Source organism: Pteropus medius, unplaced genomic scaffold, assembly GCF_902729225.1.
Source record: "Pteropus medius unplaced genomic scaffold, Ma_sr-lr_union100, whole genome shotgun sequence".
Taxonomy (NCBI): Eukaryota; Metazoa; Chordata; class Mammalia; order Chiroptera; family Pteropodidae; genus Pteropus; species Pteropus medius.
The window spans coordinates 12,011,033-12,035,762 of NW_024349519.1; the positions used below are offsets into that span (position 1 = coordinate 12,011,033).

At 34.1% G+C, this 24,730-nt stretch overlaps 1 protein-coding gene and 1 pseudogene across 10 annotated transcripts in view; both read right to left on the reverse strand.

Moving 5' to 3' along the window:
* CCDC91 (coiled-coil domain containing 91) overlaps nucleotides 1-24,730 on the reverse strand; it is a 354,495-nt gene that overhangs the window by 223,855 nt on the left and 105,910 nt on the right. The window lies entirely within an intron of this gene.
* LOC120618326 (NADH dehydrogenase [ubiquinone] 1 beta subcomplex subunit 5, mitochondrial-like) lies at nucleotides 12,111-16,076 on the reverse strand (annotated as a pseudogene).

The following is a 24,730-nucleotide window of genomic DNA, read 5'->3' on the forward strand; positions in this document are numbered from 1 at the left end:
GACATGGATCTAATTTTCTCTACTTTATATTTAAGTTGACTATATAATTTATGTTCCAAATTGTGCCACTTTTGAGAGTAAAAACAGTTACTATTAATAATTACACTAGGATAATATGCATAAATATGACTGTCCTGGTTAAATCAAAAAGCGAAATCATCGTATTTCTAGATTTCTGAGATGTTCTTTAAAGTTATTAGAATATGTTTTATGATTGGCCCTCTGGTGTCTATTTTCCCATGTACACATGAGCACTTTTAAATTATAAAGCCCTAGTCTTCTTTATTTCCTGAAAGCTTATCAAATTATATTTTTCATACAGTTCTGCTTCGCATCTTTGGTTTTCTTTTTCAGGGACTCCATTTATACACATATTGGATCAGTTTTGTTTGTTTTCTATAACATTCTTTCTCTTAAATCCTTTCGTTCTTTGAAATTTTTTATTTTTTTCTTTTTTCTATAGTATTATATTCAGTCTTTCATTCTTTCAAGCTTTGTCCTCATTTTGGAAGGTTTTCTCTTATTTCTTATTCTTTTTGTGTCTGTCAGCTATCTCTTTTTATATAACTGTTGTGTTTTCTCATTTCTGAATGCTCTAATTTATTCTAATCTTCAAATACTTCTATCTTGGTACACAGTTGCACCACTATCCTTTTATCTTACCCCTGTTCCAGTTTACTTTTAGTAAGAAGTTTCTGAATAAGGAGTGAAACGGGCTTGAACAACATTCCTAGCTTCACAATTCTAGGGATCCCTCTTCTGTCATTATATTAGGGTAGCCGCTTCTCTAGTTTCTAACGTCTGCTTTTTCTGAACCCCTCCCCTAACAGTGTCTGCACATTCTCCTTCCTTCAGTGCCTTATACTGCTCTCTACCATTTTCCCTCACCATGCATCTCTGTACTTTAAGAAGAGTGCTTTCTCTGGGTATTTACAAAGGAAATGAGGACTCACAGGGCTCAGTTTCTGCTGTTGTCCTCGGGTCTATCTTCCAAGCCCTCTACTCTGATTGGGAACTGTTCCTTTTGGGGTGGCAATGTCTGGGTCCCTAGGCTCTTGGGACTATCCTAAATCCCCTCCATTACTCCAGCACAGGTGTGACAGACACGCACATCTTATTGCTGTCCGAGTTCAGCTCTATTAGCTTGTGCTTGAGAATTCATGTAGACAACTGTCATCTTTTTGTTGTTGTTGTTGTTGTTGTTGAAGAGAATGTTTATACACATTTTTCTTTAACTATCTTAGTCTAATTTTTAAGAAAATCTGAGATTTCAAAATCTGTTGCTGCCATCATAATGGCAAATCCACTGCCCCTTGGAACACTTTATTTGGTTCTCCTCCTATCTACTCTTTCTGTCTGTTTTGTTGGCTTCTTGTCATTGCCCCAACTTCGCAATATAAGAGTTCCCTGGGAATCAGACTTCTTCTTTAACTTGTCCAATCTCCAATTAATCTTAATTAATTCTATTACCTTAAATATTATCAATGTACATCTTTTTAACTTATAGCTCCAATTCTGCCTTGGTCAATCCCCAGATTTATATATCTACCTATTAAGGTCCTTACATGGATGTCTGAAAGGCATCTAAACGGTAACATGGCCAGTGTCAAACTCTTCATTTTCATCTACCAAACTTCCAGTTGCTCAAACAAAAAAAATCTTGAAATCATTTTTAATTTCTCTCATTTCTTCCCTCACAATCCACATGCAATACCTCAGAAAATCCTATTAACTGGATCTTCATTTCTTTTTATTTAACAAACTCTTAAATAATATGACTGTGTACCAGACTCTAAATTCTTTACAAATATTGGCTTATTTTTTTTTTTTACTTACTTAAACCTCCTATTATCTCCATCCCATGAACCAGAATCTGAGCACCTGTCAATACCTCCGCCACTATTTCTCCCGTCCACACCACGATCATTTCTCAACACACTATGATGATAACATCTTTGCCTCTTTGAATCTGCCCTTCCTCCAATACAGCAGCCAAAACGATCTTTTTAAAACTTTAAAGCAATCATAAAGAATATAAGATGTAATCTCCATAGCACCTAAATAGTATCAGGCATAGGGTAGGTGCTTAATGAATATCTGTTATAAAATTAAATATACAATACACATCTGATCAAAATTCTCAAGTAGCTTCCATATATGACTGCAAATAAACTCAATAATCCTTCTCATAGTCCAAAGCGATACCACGCCCTCTCTAAGTCCCTCCATCTGTCCTCAGTGGCTTTCTTCAAATCATTATAAGCACATTCCTGCTCTAAGGCTATTAAATTTATGTGTTATGCTTGATATACTCTTCACCCCGGATATCACACACTCATTTCCTCGAGATAGTCCTCAAAAATTATACCAGAGAGACATTCCTTGACCTACCCTATATAAAATAGCACATACTCATCACTGTCTACTAATCATGCTTTATTTTTATTTATAGCACCTATCATTACTTACTGTTTTGTACTTATTGTCCGTTGCCTCTCTCCCCCTACAACCCTGGAAAAAGTAATGATGGTACTCTCTAACACTATGGCACTTGGGAAATGAGAAAAAGACAGTCACTAGAGAGATTTCAAAATCTGACATTAAGTTCAATCTGGGAAGATAAAATTTCAGTTGCTATTGAATATATGTACCTCAAATGATGCCTTGCATATAACATTAGCTCAACAAATAAGGATTGAATAAGAAAAGATAGAATGGACAGGATTTGAAAGCCAAACATATCTGGGAAGTGAGAAAGATGTTCCATTCCTCAACAGAGACACAGAATTATTCAACGTCGTAAGAAATATGTTAAAAGTGTATTTAAAACCTATTATTCAAAAAGGAGGCTACTTAATAGGTTCACATACATGTTTGTTGAGTGAATGAATGAGATTATGATTGATGCTCTTTTTCTGATACAAGCTCAACATATAAATTAACAAATATTTTTGGACATGTTTCTTTATCTGTTAAATGAGGGAGTGGATTAAATCATTTCTAATATACCCTTCCAACTTTTTAAATGCTATCCTATGATACAGTATGCTAAAACTAGATCAATTAATCCTCCTTTGCTTACCTTGGTTTTTGGAAAAACCAAATAATAATCATGCATAGCCTTAAATTTTTACTTCAAGAATATAGAGCCAAAAATTTCCAACCTATCTTCAAAGTAGTCAAAACCCAATTTGACCACAATGACAGCTTTCTTTCAAAGTGTCAAACTCAAAACCATCACTAGAAAGGGAAGACTCAGAAAAATGTTCTTACCTTAAATAAAACTATAGACTTTTTAAACAAGAAGAGATTTGAGAGGTAAGCTATTGCAATGTACTCATTTTACAAATGAGGAAACTGAGGCCTAGAGAGGTCAAGTAGTTTGTTCAAGGTCACTGAGTTCAATAAGGGCAGAGAGAAGACTGAATCACATCTCTTGATAGGCAGCCCAATGTTTATTTTAAATGTCCTGTCAAAAACTGAACTATGTGAGTATATTCCCAACTCCTCATCAACAGTTATTTTAATATAAATTTTATTAACAGAATCACGTCGTTAGTCTATCTTCTGATGAAAGTAAGACACAAATGTGTCACTTTTGATAAAACTTGAAATAGTCATTCATCAATTCATTACTGCCAACCAGAAATTTTAGTCTGACAAAAATAATGTAAAGTAAGGTGCTTTTTAAAAGTTATCAGAAGTACATCCAACCAATTCTCCACTACCCATAACCATTCTAATGCGCTTGCCAAAATTATTAAATATACCTAGGTCTAATGCCCTTAAATGCCCGACGTATTTGGTATTGAGAAATTATTCATTAAATAAATATGTAAATAGGAACCATATAATTAACAAATATATATACTTCACAGAAAAATGAGAAATAAACAAAAATTTTAAATAATCATCAGTATATTGATGACAAAACTCAATTCAGATACTTATACTTAAATCAATATTTATACAAATTTTTTTAAAAAGCCCAAGCTGATGGCACAAACTGACAAACATTTCTGAATTGACATTATAGTATTGTTGGCCATAGCCAAACCAAGTAGAACCCTAATCACTAACCATACTAATCACCTCTAATAAATTAATCAACACATAGTAACAGGATCTTCTGCTACATAGATGGTTAAAAGCCAATATGTGATTGATGTATTTGGAATGAATTATAACAGTACTTAAAAGAGAGAAAAAAGGAGAGAGGAAGGAGAGAGAGGGAAAAACAGGGAGAGAGAGGGAGGGAGAGATGGAGGAGGAGTGGAAACTCCGAAGACCAATAAACCATTATAGTCCCCCTATTAGAAAGCAGTTGCTTCTCACTTTCTAAATTCTTTGGTCAAGACAAATCTATAATTAGACTGAGCATAATTAGCAGAACACAATTAACTAGTATCGTCTGACTGAGAAACGTTTTCCAACACAGACTTTACCACCACCACTCTCTCTGAAGCCACAAGATTACATCCCTTTCACAACAACTAATCAACTATATTGGATAAGGCAGCCGTAAACACCTCCAGATATTCCAAAAGGAAAACTGCAGGGCAAGAAATCAAAATAAAGATAGTGGGATAACATCCAACCATTGCACTGAATGGTTTTAACTAAGAAATAGTATAAAATCCCCCCACCAAAATCTGAAGAATCCAATGCACCAAAGTAGCCTAATTGTAAATGTCAGAGAAACAGGAAGATTAGATTATCCCATACATACCTACTTTGTCAAAACAGAACAAAAACAAGAAAACACCACCTTTCCATCTCTCACTGACCCCACCTGTGGCAGCTGCAACAAGCCTAGTTGGTTTCTAAAAGTATCTTTCACAGTCATGACGCAGCATTATGCAACAAGTCTTTCCACTGAATGTTTACTCTCTGCCTCCTCATTCTACGTCATTTTTTAGTCTCTCTATACAATAAATAGAGTAATAAATAACAACACATGAGAGAACTCGTCAAAACCTTACCAGGTCAGTCTCACAGGCTAGTTCAAATATTTAGCCTAATATCAAATGAGAGAAAACATAACACAAGCATGTAAGAATCAGTCGAAAGGTATAAAGTAATATTACACATGGAAATAAAGCATCTATGCCATAGAGTAAATTATACCAAACACTGAAACAGATACCCTTAATAACTTTCCCTTTAGCATAACATTTTCAAGATCTTTCAAAGGATTAACTTTCATCTCTGGTCCTATTCAATTTACAGCTGCCTTTAATACAGTGAATGGATTGCATTTATACACAGACTCCAAAACCATCAGCTTTGCTGAATCTTCTCAATCAAAAACAAGATAATAAAACGAACTCCTTCTGGACCTTTCCTAACAGATACAATGATAAATGTATGCAAAGAATCCCGTACTTTGTCCACACCGGCACATAAATAATTGATTTTTCTATATGTTAACTTAAAAAACCCAGCCATGGCAATGTCACGTCTATGTCAAAACCAAAACCTGAAGGAAAGGAATTAGTAGTTAACAAGTGAGGAATGAATAAGCAGGTCATACACAATTCATCACTTTGAAGATGAAAACAACTATTGAAGTAAAATTCCTAAGAGAAGGTATGTTTACAACAGTGTCATTATTGTTGTCATTATAATTTCTCCATTAGCACAATCTCTCCTCAACCAACTACAATCTGTTAGAGAATGAAAGCCAAATTCTGCATAGCCTGAGAATATGGCCTCTTGTATAACCCTGGCTAAATTCCTGGCTAATTTGTTGATTGGATTGGACCTGTTCTGACTGCTACTTCAATGTCACTTTATTATTTGCTCGAATAGGAACGGCAGAAACTATACTCTGCACCAGATTTAAAAGAAATTACTATTTGTCCTCAATGTTAAAGTCTTCAAAGGCCAAGTGCCTTTGAGAACAAACATAAGCCAAGCACAGGAAAAATAAAAGGGAATAGAAAGGAGAAAAGAAAAAAAAAGGAAAAGAAAGAGAAGGAAAAAAGGAGAACCAGGGACCAGGGAGAAAAGCAGGGAAGAGCAGACAGTTCGCAATCATTAAAAGGGCTGTACCTACTAGGATAGTTACAACAAATCATCTTTACTTTGAGGTTCTCTATATTGAGAGTATCAAGGAACAATTTCCAGCCTGCTAATGTTAAAGAACAGACTTACGCCTTATGAATACAATAAATCTACAAACCTATCATAATCAATAAGGATGTAAAGCTCTCCAAAATTCTTCTAATTTTTTATGACTTTTCCCATGTTAAGGTTACTCTCCAAAGTTTAATTGTGTTTTAACTCTGATAACAGAAAGGAATGTTCTAATAGCACGGCTTCTCAAAATATTTACTATTTTGATTTTAAAAATGGCTGAATGATAAAAAAAAATCACTTTTTAATGTTTTGGTCATTTGTCTTTATATTCTGAGTGTTTCTGCCAACAGTATTATAATTTGCCTTCACATTTTTAAATATACTGAAATTCATCTTTGGTGCTTGTACTGAGTTGATTTGTAACCCCTCGAAAAGGTATGTTTAAGTCCTAACCTTTGTTATCTAATCCCTAATTCCAATCATTGGTATCTATAAATGCAAACTTTTTTCGAAGTAGAGTTTTGCTTATGTAATTAAGTATTGAAAGATAATATCATCTTGGATTTAGAGTGGGCCTAAAATCCTAGGATTTTCCACATAAAAATAATAATAATAATAATGAGACTTGAAACACAGAGCTACAGGGGAGAAGGCTATGTAAAGATGAAGGCAGAAGAGAAAGTATGCTGCCAACAAGCCAAAGAACATTGGATGCCAACAGAAGGATAAAGAGGCAAGGAAGATTCTCCACTAGAATCTCTGGAGGAAGCACAGCCCTGCCAACATGTTGATTTTAGAATTCTGACTCCCGTAACTGTGAGAGAATACATTTGTTTTAAACCATCAAGTTTATAAAACTTCGTTATAGCAGCCTTAGGAAACTAATACAGATTTTGGTGCTGAGAACAGGGTTGCTACTGTAACAAATACCTAAAAGTATGGAAGTGGCTTGAGAACTGGATAGTGGGTAGAAGCTGTTAGAATTTCAAGGATGGAAAAACAGGTAATAGCCTAGATTACTTTGAAGAGATGGTTGGTAGAAATATGGATGTTAAAGGTGATTCTGGTCAGGGCTCAGGAAGCAGTGAATAGCACGGTAGAGAAATCTATCATTTTATAGAATAGATATATCATCATGATATACTGGTGAAAATATGAATGTTAAAGGTGCTTTTGATGAGGTCTCAGAAGGAAATGAGGAACATGTTATTGGAAACTAAAAGATAAATGGTCTTTGTTATAAAGTGGTAGAAAATTCAGCTAAAGTGTGTTCTACTGTTGGGTGGACAGCAGAACTTATGTGATGAACCTACTGAGTTGAGGAGACTTCTAAGCAAACTATTGAAGGTGTGCTCTGGTTTCTTCTGGCTGCTTATAGTAAAATGCAAGAGGGAAAAGATAAATTGAGAAAGGAAACAGAATTTGATGATTTGGGAGTGTGGAGGTTTCTCTAGATTGCAAAGAATATTAAAATTAAAAGTGAATTTAAAAATTCACTTTTGTGAAAACATGCTCTGAGAGGTCAATGATGTGACTGTACAATTTTTTGTTCAAGAGATTAGGTATGTGACTCATGGATCCAATCAACCATCTCAGCAGAAGCCCGGAAAGAAACAGGATTATGCAGAAAGGATACATGGAGAAACAACTTGTTGTTTAATGGCATAAATGACCTTGAGTTACAGAGATCCACGAGGTGAATGAGATTATTATACTGGCAGAAATACAGCAAGCCTGGACAGAAAAAGACAGAAATAGGATGAAATGAAGGAAGGTGGTTGGACTTCTTGGATTCCACAGGGAGAAAATAGGCTACCGATATGCAGTAATCTTCAAGAAAAAGAAGGAATGACTCTGAAGACAGAACCTTGATGCAGAGTCTAGAGCCACTGGTTCAGATGCAGAAGTTCAAGCCATGTGTGCAGAGGCAGAGGTCAGACACAGAGGGAGACAGAGTCAAGTGTAGAGAGTGAACAAGCCAGAATCATGAGCACAGAAGGCAAGTGAGCTGCAGTGATGAGCCTAGATACTGACCAGCCAGAGCCATAGTTCCAGAGGCTCACAAAGCTTGAGCCACTGGCCCAAAGGCTGGAGCATGAAGCGATAGAGGATTATTTTTAGGCCCTGAAACCTAATGAACTTTGCCCTTCTGTGTTTCAAACTTGCTTAGGACTGGTGACTCCTTTATTTTTTCCATTTCTTCCCTTTTGGACTGGGAACATCTATCCCACACCTGTTCCACCATTGTATTCTGGAAGCAGATGATTTGTTTTCTAGTTTGATAGGTGCCCCAACAAAGAGAAATTCTTCCCCAGAATGGATCATATCCAGCATCTCACCCATATTTGGGTTTTAGATAATTTAGATAATGACATTTGTGATTGTTTAGCTAATGATATTTAGATGAGACTTTGAACTTAAAGCTGATGCTGAAATTGGTTGAAATTTCTGGAGATATTGTAACAGGGTGAATGTATTTTATACTTTGGAAGAGCAGAAATTCGGGGGGGGAGGGCGAGGGAAGGCGAGGGGGAAGACTGTAGTAGGTTTAATTACATTTTTAAAAAGGATATGTACTAATGGAAAACAGTATGGAGGTTCTCAAAAAATTAAGAATAGAGCTATCATATAATTCAGCAATCCCTCTTTTAGGTATTGCCCTGAAAATTTTGAAAACACTATTCATAAAGACATATGTACCTCTAAGTTCACTGACACATTATTCACAGTAGTTAAGACATGGAAACAACCTAAGTGTCCTCTGACTGCTGATTGGATAAAGAAGGTATGGTACATATATACACTGGAATAATACTCAGCCATAAGAAAGGATGAAATACTGCCATTTGCGACATGAATGGATCTTGAGAATATCATGCTAAGTGAAATACGTAAGACAGAAAAGAATAAGAACCATATGATTTCATTCATGTGGGATATAAAACAAAAAGCAACAAACAAACAAACTCATAGATACAGACCATATAATGATGGTTACCAGAGGGGAAAGGGAGTGTGGAGAGGGAGAAGAAGGGGAAGGAGGTCAAGTATATGCTGATGGAAGGAGACAAGACTTTGAGTGCTGAGTACCCAATGGAGTATACAGATATTGTATTATAAAATTGTACACCTGAAATTTATATAATGTTATTAACTAATGTTACCCAATAAATTTATTTAAAATTTTTAAAAAGATATGTGCTAGTACTAATTTCCAGTACCTATGAATATAACTTTATTTGGAAAACAGATACTTTGCAGATATCACTCGGTTAAGGGTTATAATATGAGATCATCTTGGATTTAGGATATGTCCTTAAATATCCAATAACTAGTTTCTCTCTTTTTTTTTTTGAGGTATAATTCACATTAACATATTAGTTTCAGGTACACGACATGATGATTTGATATTTGTATATATTGCAAAATGATCATCACACTAAGTCTAGTTAATATCCACCACCACACATAGTTATAATTTTTTTTTTCTTGTGATGAGAATTTTTAAGACTTGGAATCTTGCCAAGTGTTAACAACATGCATGAACCTAGAGGGTTATTATGCTAAGTGAAATAAGTCAGATAAAGAAAAATGCTTTATGATTTCACTTAGATGTGGAATCTAAATAAAACAAAATGAACAAACAAAACAGAAACAAGTTCATACACAGAGATAACGAACTGATGGTAGCCAGACGGGAGAAGGTTGGGGTGATAAGCCAAAAAGGTGAAAGGGATTAGGAAGTACAAATTTGTCAGTTGCAAAAAAAAAATAGTCATACGATGTAAAGTACAGCACTGGAAATATAGTCAATAATGCTGTAATAACTACGTATGTTGCCAAATGGGTACTAGACTTATTGGGGTGATCACTTTAAGGTATATAAATGTCTAATCACTATGTTGTACACCTGAACCTAATATAATATTGTATGTCAACTATAACTGAAAAATAAATTTTAAAAAAATTTACTCTTAGCAACTTTCACAATATGTAATTGTTCCCATGCTGTACATTACATCCCCAGAACTTATTCATTTTTTAACTAGAATTGTCCCTTTTGATCCCATTCACCAATTTTGCCCACTCCAACCCACCACCTCCAGCAACCATCAGTTTTCTGTATCTATTGAGTGTTTTGTTTGTTTGTTTTTAGATTACACAAATAAGTGAGATCATATGGTATTTGTCTTTCTCGGCCTGACTTATTTCACTTAGCATGATGCCCTCGAGGTCCATCCATGATGCCACAAATGGCAAGATGTCCTTTTTTATGGCTGAATAATAAATATAGTTTATAAATAATACACATATTATATACGTTATCATATATCATATATTTTAGAATATATATTTTATAAATATAGGGGTTTTTTTGGCTATATTAAATAATGCTGCAGCTAACATGAGGGTGCATATAGCTATTCAAGTTAGTGTTTGTATTTTCTTCAAATAAATATCGAGAAGTGAAACTGCTGGATCATTGGTAATTTGGTAATTTTTAATTTTTTAAAGAATATCCATAATTTCCATAGTCACTACACTAATTTACCTTCCCACCAACAGTGCAAGAGTTCCTTTTTCTCCATATCCTTACTAAAACTTGTTATTTGTTGTCTTTTTGATGACAATCATACTAACAGATGTGAAATAATAGGTTATTATGGTTTAGATTTGCATTTCCCTGATGATTAGTGATGTTAAGCATCTTTTCATGTTCCTATTGGCCATCTGTATTTATTCTTTGAAAATAATGTCTATTCGGTTCCTCTGCCCATGTTTTTTATTTTTGTTGTTAAGTTTTTTTAAATTTATTTTTAATTATACTTGACATACAATGTTATATGAGTTTCAGGTATACAACATAGTGATTCAATATTTATATATCTTACAAAGTGATCACCACAGTAAGTCTAGTAACCATCTGTCACCATATATAGTTATTATGATATTATTGACTATATTCCCTATACTATGCATTCTAATTCACTGACTTATTTTATAATAAGTTTATACTTCTTAATCTCCTTTCCCTTTTCCACATATCCTCCCCTGCCCCTTTCCTGCTGGGAACTATCAGTTTGTTCTCTGTATCTATAAGTTTGTTCATGTTTTATTTGTACATTTGTTTTGTGTTTTAGATTTCACATCTAAATGAAATCATACAGTATTTGTCTTTCTCTAACTTATTTCACCTAACATAATAGTCTCTAGGTCCATCCATGTTGTCACAAATGGCAAGATTTTCTTTTTTATGGCTAAGTAATATTCCAGTGTGTGTGGGGGCTATGGACGGACAACTTTATCCATTCATCTATTGATATAGACTCTTAGATTGCTCCCATATCTTAGCTTTGGTAAATAATGCTACAATAAACACAGGGGTGCATATATCTTTTGGAATTATTTTGTTTTCTTCAGATAAATACCCAGAAGTGGAATTGCTGGGTCATATGGCAATTCTTTTTAAAATTTTGAGAAATCTCCATACTGTTTTCCACAGTTGCTGAGCTAGTTTACAATCCTACCAATAGTGCACAAGGGTTCCCTTTTCTCCGTCCGCATCCTTGCCACCACTTTGTTCTTTGTTGTTTTTGATAACAGCCATTCTGACAGACATGAGATGATATCTCACTGAGGTTTTTATTTGCATTTTGTTGATGATTAGTGATATTGAGCATCTTTTCATTTGCCTATTCACCATCTGTATGTCTTCTCTGGAGAAATGTTTATTCAGGTCCTCTGCCCACATTTTTAATTGGATTGTTTTGTTGTTGTTGTTGTTATTGTTGAGTTGTATAAATTCTTTATATATTTTGGATAGTAACCCCTTATAGAACATATAATTTGCAAATATCTCCTCCCATTCAATACGTTGCCTTTTTGTTTTCTTGATGGTTTCCTTTGCTATGCAAAAGCTTTTTAGTCTGATGTAGTTCCATTTGTTTATTATTGCTTTTGTTGCCTTTGCTTTTGGTATCAGTTCCAAAAACATCACTAAGACCAATGTCAAAAAGCTTACCACCTATGTTCTCTTCTATGAGTTTTATGATTTCAGGTCTTACATTCAAATCTTTAATCCACTTTGAGTTAATATTTGTGTACTGTTTAAGAGACTAAAAATATCAATAGAAGACTTGGAAAATAAAGTTACGATTACCAACCAGAAAAGGGAGAGGAAATAAAAGAATGAGAAATAGATACAGTAAGACGATCAATCCCACTGGAACCAGGACTAAAATAATAGGCGTTACTGAGAGTAGATACTAGGTATTATTATCCAAATAATAGAAAGGTAATTCATCAGAACTTGTTCAAGAAATTCACCAAATCTAAACATTACACATTGAAAGAATGCTTCCAGTTCCTACACAGTGGTCAAACATAGGCCCAGGGACTTTATTTCCAGCACTCCTGCATACTTAAAAGGGCCTCCAGTGAAAGCACAACTATATCATACACACAGCTTAATGTTTACAGTATTGTTTGGCTTATAGGAAGTAAGGGAAATTACTAAAGGGACAAAAAACAAAACCAAAAGAAGGGAAATGGAATTGAAACTGATTTTTAAACTGGAAGCATTCCGAAAAGTATTAGAACAAAGGTCTTTATATAGGCTTTTCAATCAGAAAAACAAGTCTTGGGGTGGCACCAAGTAAAATAATTCAATATTAGAAAATTACATTACAACAGAAACCCTAAAAGTGTACCAGTATAGTGCCAGGACAGCTGATACCCCCAGGTCCCCACACAAGCAAGCACAAAACACCTGTGGGAGACAGAATTCTCAATTAAGGCTCAAGAATTCAATTAATTAAGATGAAACATATGAGTTCACAACAAAAATTGACAAACTGCATAGGAAAAAATCACAATGAGTAAGAATACACATAGGACAATATTCACTTCAAGATCAACAAAATGTTTAAGAAAGAAATGAAACAATATATTATGTGATTCAGGTGTCAATAGCATTTAACATAATCATTATAATGTAAATGATGAATGTTGATCTAATCAAATTATCAGATTTATTATATAACTATACTAGGAGAATGAAAGGACTCTGTGGATTGGAGGTAAGAATTTTAAAAATCTGAAAAATTAAGAAGTAGTATTTTAAGTATGTTATTTAAAAATATGGGCATAAATATTAATTTAACAAGTTGAAAGTTGTTGCTGTTGGGTGGCCAAAAAATGGCAAGAACAGGAAAGGATCAGTGGACGCTGTTTTTCATAACAAGCCATTTAGTGTTTAGAACTAGATGACCCTTTAAAATACGGTTACATATAATTTTAACGAGAATTTTTTTTAAATGGCAATATTGCCTGTGCTTAGATCTTACACCTAGCAATAACTGTAGATGGTAAATGAATAAATAGCCATAAAAACCTTAGACTTCTCATATTTAGTAATAGTGTCTTAAATGCATAAGGATGCATGTCCAAGGTGACAGAAATAAAATGTCAGGAACCACTTAAATATTCATCATAAGGAAGCTGTAAATAAATGACAGCACATCAATTCAACAGATTAAAAAGCTCTTACTATACTGATACAAAATAATCTAAGTTATGTTCTTAAGGGAAAGAGTACATACCTTTTGTCGTTTTTTAATTTTCATTTTTATTATTTATTTATTTACTTATTTTGAGAAACAGCAATGGAAGAGGATCTTTTATTCATCACACTGAGCAAAAATACAGAATATATTTATTAATTTATTTTCCCAAAAAAGAGAATATATTTTGTATTTAGAGAAATAAAAGATTAGTTGTCAGGACTTGCTTTTGAGGAATAATCAACAAGCTCCTTATCAATGGTTGGATATTGATACCAGGGACTACCACCTCTCGCATGCATTAATCTTTGTACTTCCATCTCCTTTAAGCTTCCTCCTCTTCTCACTGTAATTCAGCCATTTCAGCTTCAATTTGAAGAATAGCCATTGTTCTTTCATAATTATTTTCAGGACTACCATAGAAAGTCCGAGCAATCTATCTTGATATAAGATGTTGAAATATTCCCAGTGTTCTGGGATACAGCCTTCTGGAATTTCTGCTAACTCTGCTTCACCAATGAATACATTCACCAGTGTTATGTCAGTTGCTTCTGGAATTGCAATCAACAAAATGTAGAATTTCAGTAAATTCAAAAAACGCTTGTCATGGAATCCAGAAGGTTTGATGACAGTCTTTTCCCCTATCTCCACTGTGTCGCACAGGAGCTGTCTTCAGAAAGCCTCACATGAGGAAGTCCCCTAATCCAAGGCGGGTGCCAAGACGGCGGCCAGAAAGAGCAGCCACCACAGTGACCAAAGCCTGCTGCAGTAAACTTATGGCCACCATGGCTACTACCCTTTTTGTCTTTTTTTAGAAAAAGAAAAAATGAGTATGTGTATGACATATGTATATGTGTGCATATGCATATATGTTTATGTGTGTGTACACACACACACACACACACATACACACACACGAGTATATACACAGTATATTTGTATATACCCAAAATACTTTTAGAAGGATATGTAAGAAACTGCTCATACTGGCTAAAACCAGGAAGGGAAATTGGGCAGCAGGTATTGTAAAAGGAAACTTTTTACTGTTACTTTTTTGTACTTTTTAAAATGTTGAACTATGTGAATATACTGCCATTTCAAAAACTAAATTATTAACCTTTAAAATAATAAAATATGAAGTATCTTAGAAAACTAAACTTAAGAAATAAATTACTAATGTTACAATTTCTAATACCAAAGCTGAGGACGAATAGTTGACATTTTGAGGGAGAAAACAGTAATTCTAGATTTCCTGCAACTCCATGTAGGTATGTGCCTTCTCTGTTTATTGACACCTAGCTAGCAATAAGCAAAGGATCTTTGCAAGTAAGTGTTTACTAAATATTTACTGAGGAAGAGACTAGTGGGCCTAGGAGAAAGATCTCATTCAAATACCAATAGCTAAATCTGAATTCTCATCTGTAAAAAGGAGATAATAAGCTCACATGATTATTGTGAGAATAAATATGCACATAAAGTGCACAGCATAGTGACTTGTACATAGTAGCCAGTAATGTTTTCTACATCATCATCGTCTTCCTTTCACTTTTGATTAAAATTGAGAGGAAAATAAATCACAGAGATTTTATTGAAAATTTCTGTCCCACAGTGAAGACTATATACACTGACAAGGTTTGACATTAAATACAAATAAGCATATTACACTTATGAAAGAAATCTATTTTTTTCAAATGAGGGAAGAAAATATTCATAGAAATGGGAAGAAAGCCCATACTATAAGAAAATTTCTTCTATTCTCTATATGTGACCACAAAGATGGTATCTATTCTAATACATATTCATTTATTGGAGTTCAACAGTGTCAAAAAGGAAACAAAGAACAGGCAAATGCACCACCTAAATTCGTTATTTTCTTATAAAAATAGTCACATGATGATTAGCATTTGATTTTATTAACTCCAAATTAGATATATCCTTTTAAGATTTGCAAAAGTCCCAAGTCTTAATTCCTCCATAAATATTACCTTCTTATGATAACTTTGACTTCTTACTGGCATTATACTACTAAAATTTCATACTTCACTTTAATCCTTTTATCAAAATACCTATTGGTTCCAAAGTATAAGAACAATAATTATTTTAGAAATAAATTTAAAATATCGGAAGAAATTAACTGTGACTTACAAAATATGAATTACACCATTCAGATGCTAAACTATTTTTCTGTCTCTTCTATTCCAGCAAAAGTAGCTGGCAACAGCTGAGGAAAGTCATGTCAATTTTTCTGATATGAATGTTAGAATAATACATACTATGTGTCAAGAAACAGAGGCATCAGCTTTGACAGGGCTATAAAATCCTTGGTGCACAAAAAGGTCAAATAATACATATTTCCAGGGAAGCTGTTTGATAAAATGAGGCAAAAATATTCCGCAAATATTTGCTATATTTTAAAAATTGTCCTAGTAGTGAACTAGGATAATTCTATAATTTCAGACTAAAAAAAAAAAAAAAAATACCATAATGATGAAAAAGACATTCCTTCTCCCTATTTTCTTTTTTATAAAGGATGAAACTATAGGTAATGATACAAAGAAACTACTGTTGGGAAAAACTTTCTCCTAAACTCATTCTGTGGTAGGAAACTCAGTAACTCTTTTGGCCTCTTGCCCCACCCACCCACATACTCCTTCCTTCCTTACACAAAGAAGGTGAGGTGATTTGTATATTCCTTGAGTTGGTAAGAAAATGTGGCACAGGTGTGGCTCAGCACCCTTACTCTACCCCCGGGGTCGCTTTCCTTTAACCCTTCCTTTCCCACCTCCATTTGTAGATAGATGTGTATGTATACATATATGTATGTATGTATATGGGTACAGGCATCCACAAACACATGCATATATGTTACATATTATGTATGAGAAATTGACAGGGATATTAATGGAGGGGATATAAATGTATCTTTTATACATATACACATTACGCTATATGCCTGTGTGTGTATCACTGTATCAGTATCACTGTCAATCTCTTCCTCTCTCTCTTACCCTCTCCCTCCACCCTGCTTCAACTGATTACAGAAAACATGCACTTTCTACTCTCCAATGCCTTAAATTTGTAGGGCCAGGGTCCTAAGCAGAATATCTAAAGTTGCCCAGCTACATAAAATAAAAAAGCAAGTAAGTCTGTCAAATTCAGACCTGTAATACTAATAATCTTGTCTTTCCACAAATATAATCCCATTACTTCCCACCTTCTCTTCACTCTCAAACTTCCAGTACCTTAGTTGTCTTTATTCTCATAAAACGAAAGTTAACCGAAAAGACTTTCCACATGTTCCTACTAGTACATCTACTAGTCTATCTGTATCTGCACCCATGTATGCAATCTTCCCTACCGTCATTATAAAATAACTGAACATAATGGTTTCATCTAAATATAACACTTTTTACTCATCTACGTATCCTATACTCATCTATTCAGGGCCTTTGATGTCCCTCTGGCATCTCCCTCACTTGATCATCAATTTTTCCATTCAAGTGAATCAATCCTATAATGATATAACCACGCTTTAATATTTTCAATCAAATAAAACCTCCCTTGCCCTACATCCACTGAAATTACCTCTATTTATTGTGCCTCCACTTCCTTTCCTTCCATTCTCTTAAATCCTCTCCAACAGGCCTTTATTCCACCACTAGGCCAAAACTGCTCAGCAAGGTAACCACCTATTGTGTTGGTTTTCCATAGCTGCCATACAAAATACTATAAACTACTACAAACTTAATGGCTTAAAACAACAGAAATTTATTATCTGACAGTCTGTAAGACAGAAGTCAACACGACTTCTGTTAAAATCGAGGTGCTGGCAGGGCTATGTTCCTTCCTGGAGGCTCTAGCGGAATCCTCTTCCTTGCTGTTGGCAGCATTCAGTTCCTTGCACACAGTTCCTACATCTCAGAACCAGCAATAAGACATCAAATTCTTCTCAGCCTCCCTGTCTCTGTCTCTCTCCCTCTCTCTCTCGCACACATACCACAGCCAGAAAAGGTTCTCCACATTTAAGGACTATTTGGACCCATCAAGATATCATAAGATAATCTCTCCACCTCAAAGTCCAGAACCTTAATATCTGTAAAGTCCATTTTGCCATGTAAGGTAACATATTCCCAGGTTCTAGAGAAGGATGTGGACATGGATGGAGGGGGGTACATTATTTGGCTGGCTATACCTATATAAGTCATTTCTCAGTACTCATTTTAGGTAATGTTTCAGCAGCATTAGATACACTTGACCACTCTCTCCTTTTTGAAATGCTGTCTTGTCTTCCCTTGGCCTGGACAACCAACTCTCAGTTCTCCTCTGATCCCACTGGCCACTTATTCTCAAATCTCCTTTTCTGGTCCCTCTTCATTTTCTCCCTAAATACTGAAATATCTCAAATTTCAGAAGTGATGATAATGAGGATGATGAAATAATTACAAGAAATGTCTACATAGAACTGCAGTTTCCAAAGTGTGATCAAGGAATCCTAATTCTGCCTCCCAAAGATAACGCAACTTAATTCCTGGAACTTGTGAATATACCAGATTATGTGGCAAAGGGGAATTAAGATAGCAAATGGAATTAACACTAACCAGCTGGCTTTAAGATAGGGAGATTATCCTGGTGAGACCAAGGTCATCACAAGAGTCCTTGAATGTGGAAGAGGGAGGCAGAAGAGTCTGTGGAAGAGTGATGCCACAGGAGAAAGCCACAGCCGGCCATTTCTGGCTTTGAAGATGGAAGAGGGCCATGAGCCAAGGAATGCGGGCTGTTACAACAGCTATAAAAATCTAATTCAGGGTGTTCCTGCAACCCTTTCAGAAAATTTATAAACTCAAAACTATTTTAATAAAAATACTAAGATGTTATTTGTCTCTTTCACTCTCATTCTCTTACGAATATATAGTGGGTTTTTTCCAGAGGTCGAAGGACCTATGATATCACTAAAGACTGAATAAAAAAGGAGATATGAGAATCCAGGTGTCTTCCATGAAACCAGAGTAGAGATTTGCAAAAATATAAAACAATGCTATTCTTTTCACTAAATTTGGTTTTACTCTGGAAAATGCAGTTATATTTCCATAAAAAAAATTACTTATTTTAACATGTAATGTTTACTATTGTTTCTTAAATGAGTTAATAAATATCTTAAATTTACTTATATGGTAAATATCAATAGATATGACTCACATATTCGAAAACCCTTTGGGATCCACAATAACTATTATGAATATAAAACTGTCCTAAATACAAAATGTAAAACTACTGATAATAACAGAGCTTACTAAGTGCCAAACACAACTCTAAGTAGTGTGTATATGTGTGACTTACAATAAACTTAACAGATAAAGACTATGTTTATCCCTGTTTTACAAATGAAAAATTTGAAGTTCATTAGAAATAAGCAACATACCCAAAATCACACTAAATAGCTGAGGTAAGATTCAAACTCAGCAGTCTGGCTCCAGTCTGTGGTTAAACACAGCCTCCCAGGGTTCAAACTTCTCTGTTGACATTTACTCTAAAGGAGATCTCACTCACTAGCATGTTTAAATGCTCCAATCCCAAGCCTCTAACTCCGGACTCTTAAACTATTGTCTGTTCACTGAGTCTAACTGGATGACTACGTGTCATCTCAAATTTAACTTTCCCCAAGCTGAACTGATTCCCTCTCCTCCTCAAACATATCTCTCCTCAAATCACCCATGTCAGTAAATAAAAATTGTTCAAGTTTCTCAGACCAAAGATCTGAAGAGCTCTCTTTCCTTCATGTTTCACATTAGTATATTAGAAATTCTGGTCAGCTCTGCCTTAAAATATACCAGAATCCCACCACTTACATCCATGGGCCATTACCCTAGCGCAAGCAAGCCATCTTCTCTTTGGGACACAGTGATAGCCTCCTCCCAGTCTTCCTCCACCTATATAGCATATTTTCCCCAAAGAAGCAAAAGCGATTTTTTAAAAATAAGGGGCAATCATTCTTTTGCTCAAACTAGCTTCTCATGTCAATTACAGGAAAATCCAAAATCCTTACCTTAGCCTAGAAGGCCTTATATAAGGTTCTATGGTATCTTTCTAACATTATTTGCTATGATTATCTCTTCCTTGCCCTTTCTAAAACACATCAAATACAACCTTACTTCTTTGTTCATTGTTTCCTCTGCCTGCTCCCCCGCCCCCACACACATCCAAGATCCATAAGGCCTATACGTTTCCTTCCATAAGGTTTTTTATCAGAGATGCTTTCCACTATCACCCTATCATAGCCTATAATTTTCCAGCTCCTTTATTCTGAGCCATTTTCCTTTAGCACTTATGATGGCCTGGCAAACTGCAAATATATCTTTTTTACCTCCACTAAAAGGCAGTCTCTATAAATTATGGACTTTGTATCTTGAGTTCTGGGCTTTCTCCCCTAACAATGTCTGGTGAGTTAGTGCTCACTATTTATTAATTATTCGTTTAATGATTAATCTAGGAAAAATATTCACAATAAAAATAATAGTTAATGCCTATAAAGTATCTATAGAAGTTCATAAGAAATATTACAATCCTAAAAGGAAATTGTTCAAAATATGGGAATAGGTAATTAGTAAAAACAAAAAAAAAGTACTTCATGAAAATATGTTTAAGTACAACACAATGCATAATTTTGAAAAATTCAAATTTAAAGGTGATACTATTTCATAAATTGTGAATAACAAAGTTCTTTTTAAATGTAATTTAAGTTGACAATAAGGCAAGTATGAGACAGAACTGACAATGTAACTTGGCCCTCCCTACCTTTCATGAAACCAATTTAAGTTTATATTTTCATCCTCCAATCCAGTAATTCCTTTTCTAATAATTTACACTAAAAAGAAAATAATAAATCAAGACAGTCTTTTCTTCGTAAAGATATTTAGGGATAACATTTTTTAAAATAGTAAAGAAAACAAAAATAATAAGAATCTTGATGTATAATAATGAGATAATTTCGAAAGTTATGGTTCATTCCTATGACAGATTATGAAGTTATGTTTGTAAAGAATTTATAAGAATATGGGAAATGTTTAATTTATGTTAGATGGATAATAGCAAACAAATATGAATTCAACCACATTCAAAATATTCATTAGAAAAGCATATCAACTGCATGTTGTCTGGTGGAAGTATTATAAATAATTGTACAATTATTGGCATAAAAGATGCTTATCTCCAAGGAACAGTGATTAACTTCAAAATTATTCCATAAATTTAAAAAAACCATAGTAAAAGTAATCATTTCAAATTGAAAACGAGTGACCTGGAAATGCTAGTTGATACCAAGGCTTTACTAGGCACTCGGTAACCCAAATCAACAGTGATGCTGGAAAAGTATTTTTTGTATCATCCAGATAAAATACCGCACTATTAAAACAAAGATTTTCTTACAGAAGGAATTAATTTAAATAAATACATTGAAAATGAAAAATATCTTCTTCAGTTAGTGGCAACTCTTTTAAAAAATGGAAAATTACATGCAATGATCCATATAATAGAAAAATTAGTACAGTTATCAAATTTTAGTTTTAAAAAAAATTCCCACAAGGCATTCTGGCAAGGACTATTTTTTTTTCTTCTTCTTTAAGGTGATATAATGATTACCTATGGTCATAAAAGTACAAGCAATGACATATCTTCTTATTCTCCTGTCTACTTTTATATTTGTAGTCATTCCCAAAATGCTTGTTCATTTTCTAAGAACAAAAAGGATCATGCATACTATAAATATAATTAATTAGGATTTAAACAAAACTCTTCAAACTTTAGGAAATAAATTAGTCACCAATGGACTAAGCCTAACGCTGCCAAATATTAGCCTAAGACTAAATTTTAAAGTTGAATTATTAAGCCCTTTACAAGTTTTCCTTAAGAGATAATATAACCGCAACTACAAAAATCACCACATTGTAACCACTACTAAGATGTCCAATATGTGTAATAATATGCAGTATAAATCTTGTTTGTTCCAATAAGACTTAAGGAACACTTTCAAAAATCACATTTAGTAGTATAATATGGATATATCCCAATTTTCCAATAATTATTATTTTGATTAGTGTATCTATGAATCAGATTCTCTTCCTGCCCTGACATCAATTACTAATTATTTTATGCTCCCAGCTAACCAGGCTAGACGAGAATAAAATATTCCAACCAATTCCACTCTGGGAGTATCCTGTTCTTTTGAATAAGGGCTCCAGTGACTGGGAGTTGCCTATTTAGTTTTTCCATTTATTACTAAGAAATTAGATAAAATGATCTATTTGTGATTCTTTGAGAAGGAAATTAGGGTAAGAAAAAAGCAAGAGAGGCTGCTTTTTGTTTTTTATTCTACCACTCAAGGTAGCTCAAACATTACTCTAATAACAAACTATAATCGTTTCTGAGAAAATTAACATCTATGCAAATATATGCTATATATGAGACAAAGAAAAAATATTTATGTCATTTTTTTTTGGGGGGGGGTTCTTGTAGAGACAAAGAGTCCTGACTCCTCTACAGACCATGGTAGCAACACTGTTTACATGTCAGTATAAGAACTGGTGCTCAGAAAGCTGTGCTTCCACCAAACAATGGTAACAGATATTTAATATTGTCTCTAAGAACAAATAAAAACAAAAAGAAAGAAACAGGGACAGGAAGATGTTGGCTGTATGTTAGAGTTCTATTCAAAATTCTTAAAGTATTTAAATAAAATACTTTTAAAATTAAACCCTGAACAAAATAGTAATATTTGATATCTCCTCTAAGTAAATAATTACAGTATAATTTCACCTCCAATCTCATTGTAGTAAAGAGAGCACATATGATCAGGTCAACCTAATTTTAAATTTGGAGAATGTAACTTCGTAGTTATGTGACTGAGGACAAGCAATTTACTATATCTATCACTTTCTTCAACTGTAAAATGGGATTAATAATGGCAACCACACTGTCTTACAGTAAGAATTAGGTGGAAGAAAGCATGTCAAATAATTAGTATAGTATTTGGTGTTTGGTACTTTATAGGGAAATTGGGCTGTAGTCAGAATATATGGAGAAAATCATACACCATCAGTTACTCCTGTCAATTCCATGGAAAGGGACACATAGGAGCCCAACACGCAGTGTTCTCTTCTCTTTATCCAATATAGCTAGCTTCTCTCTAACACTAAACACAAATCCCTCTCTCTGGCTAATCATCAGATGAACTAATTGACTTGCATTAAGGAGTCATGCTGTATGGGAGAAAAACAATGAACACTAAAATCAAATACATTATGTGAAATGCTAACAGTATAAGAGAGATACTTGAAACAGTCTGAGGGCATGGCATTGTTATATCTGCCGTTTCACATCATAGGACATATGTTAATTTTATTTATTTGGAGAGAGGGTTGTTATTATTATTTTGCTTATTTACTTTAGGTCCCAAGTGTTTTTGCTTTTGCCAGAACATAGATCAAAATTTCCTATAAGCTAAATATATATGATGCCATGCCACTGATTTCCTTACCTTATTAGGCAAACCAGAAAAACATTCTTTTTTAAGTAAGAGATAAAATAAATGCATGCTAAAAAGCAAATACAGGTGACAAAAATTTGTGCTCTAGAATTTATGTGCTTTAAAAAAAGAGAATGTCCCCAAAGCCTAATGTAGAAGCCACTTACCCTTCTCTTTAAGCTACTCTACCAAGGCTAATTATCTGGTTTCTAAGTCTTCAGCAGATTAGAAGGGGCAAGAATAAAAGAGAATACTGTATGCATGGATAGGAAAGAAATAAAAATAGATGATTTCAAGCCAACTGGTCTCTTTAGAGAAAAAGAACTATATTAACCTCTTCAAAAACCATTTTCCTCTTCAAATCCATTCTTTTAAATTGCTTGAGGCAATCAAGCTAGGTAAAGACAACAGAAATACACCAACACACTGACTCCCACACTAACTGTGGAAAAGCAGCTGTTCCATACAGAAGAAAACTTCCCTGCTACCTTCAGCACCTCACATTCCTTAGGCTATTAGAATTCTAACAAAATAAAACTAGTAAACACATCATCCCTGCTTAGACCTTCAGACTAAAAGACACACACACACACACACACACACACACACACACACTCTCTGCCAGAAGTCATTTCAATTTCAAATAAAGAACAAGCACAAAAGTCCATCTTAAAAATAAGTATAGAAACAAAATCAAAATAAATCATCAGGCATATTTTTTAAATGGTATAACTAGGTAATTAGAGAAAAGGTGTTCTTCAGAAATGTTACTACAAAAAAAAACAGGAAAAGATTTTGGAAAATTTATGTCACTTCACTTAAAACTTAACAGGGTAGAGATATACATGGAAACTGGACTTGACAGTGATATAGTCTATATACTGTGAGGTAAGAAAAGACTGTACAAAAATTATTCCAATGATTTCTAAAAAGCTGCAACAGATGCAATAAGAAATAGATTTTAAAATGTAAGCAATAAAAAAATGAAATATGAGATTCCCTGAAGAATGTCTCCAGAAATACAAAAAGATAGAGTAAAAACTAAAAAGCAAATGATGAGAACAAATGAGTCATTTGTTCTCAAATAGAGTTAATCACATTATTTACAGATTCCATATATGTAAATTCACCTACTAAAATTTACTTGTAACCCCAAAATCAATACTTTAGAGGCACTTTCATAGCCATTTGTAGACACACACAGAGTAGTTAAAATTTTGAACTCCCCAACACACACATTCCCAGGTAAGGTCAAACAAGGTGATGTTTGTTTCAGCTCTTCTTCTGTAAACAAGTATCTTTTTCACAGTCTACTCACCACTATGATTTTTGTAATTTTTATGCATAGTTTTGGTGATTTCATTGTTTAGAATGGTCCCCAAGCATAGTGCTGAAGTGCTGTCTAGTGTTTCTAAGTGCAAGAAGGCTGTGATATGACTGATGGAGAAAATATTTGTGTTAGATAAGCTTCATTCAAGCATGACTTACAGTGCTGTTGGCCATGTGGTCAATGGTAATGAATCAACAACATACATTAAATAAGATCATTGTAACAGAAACACACATAAAA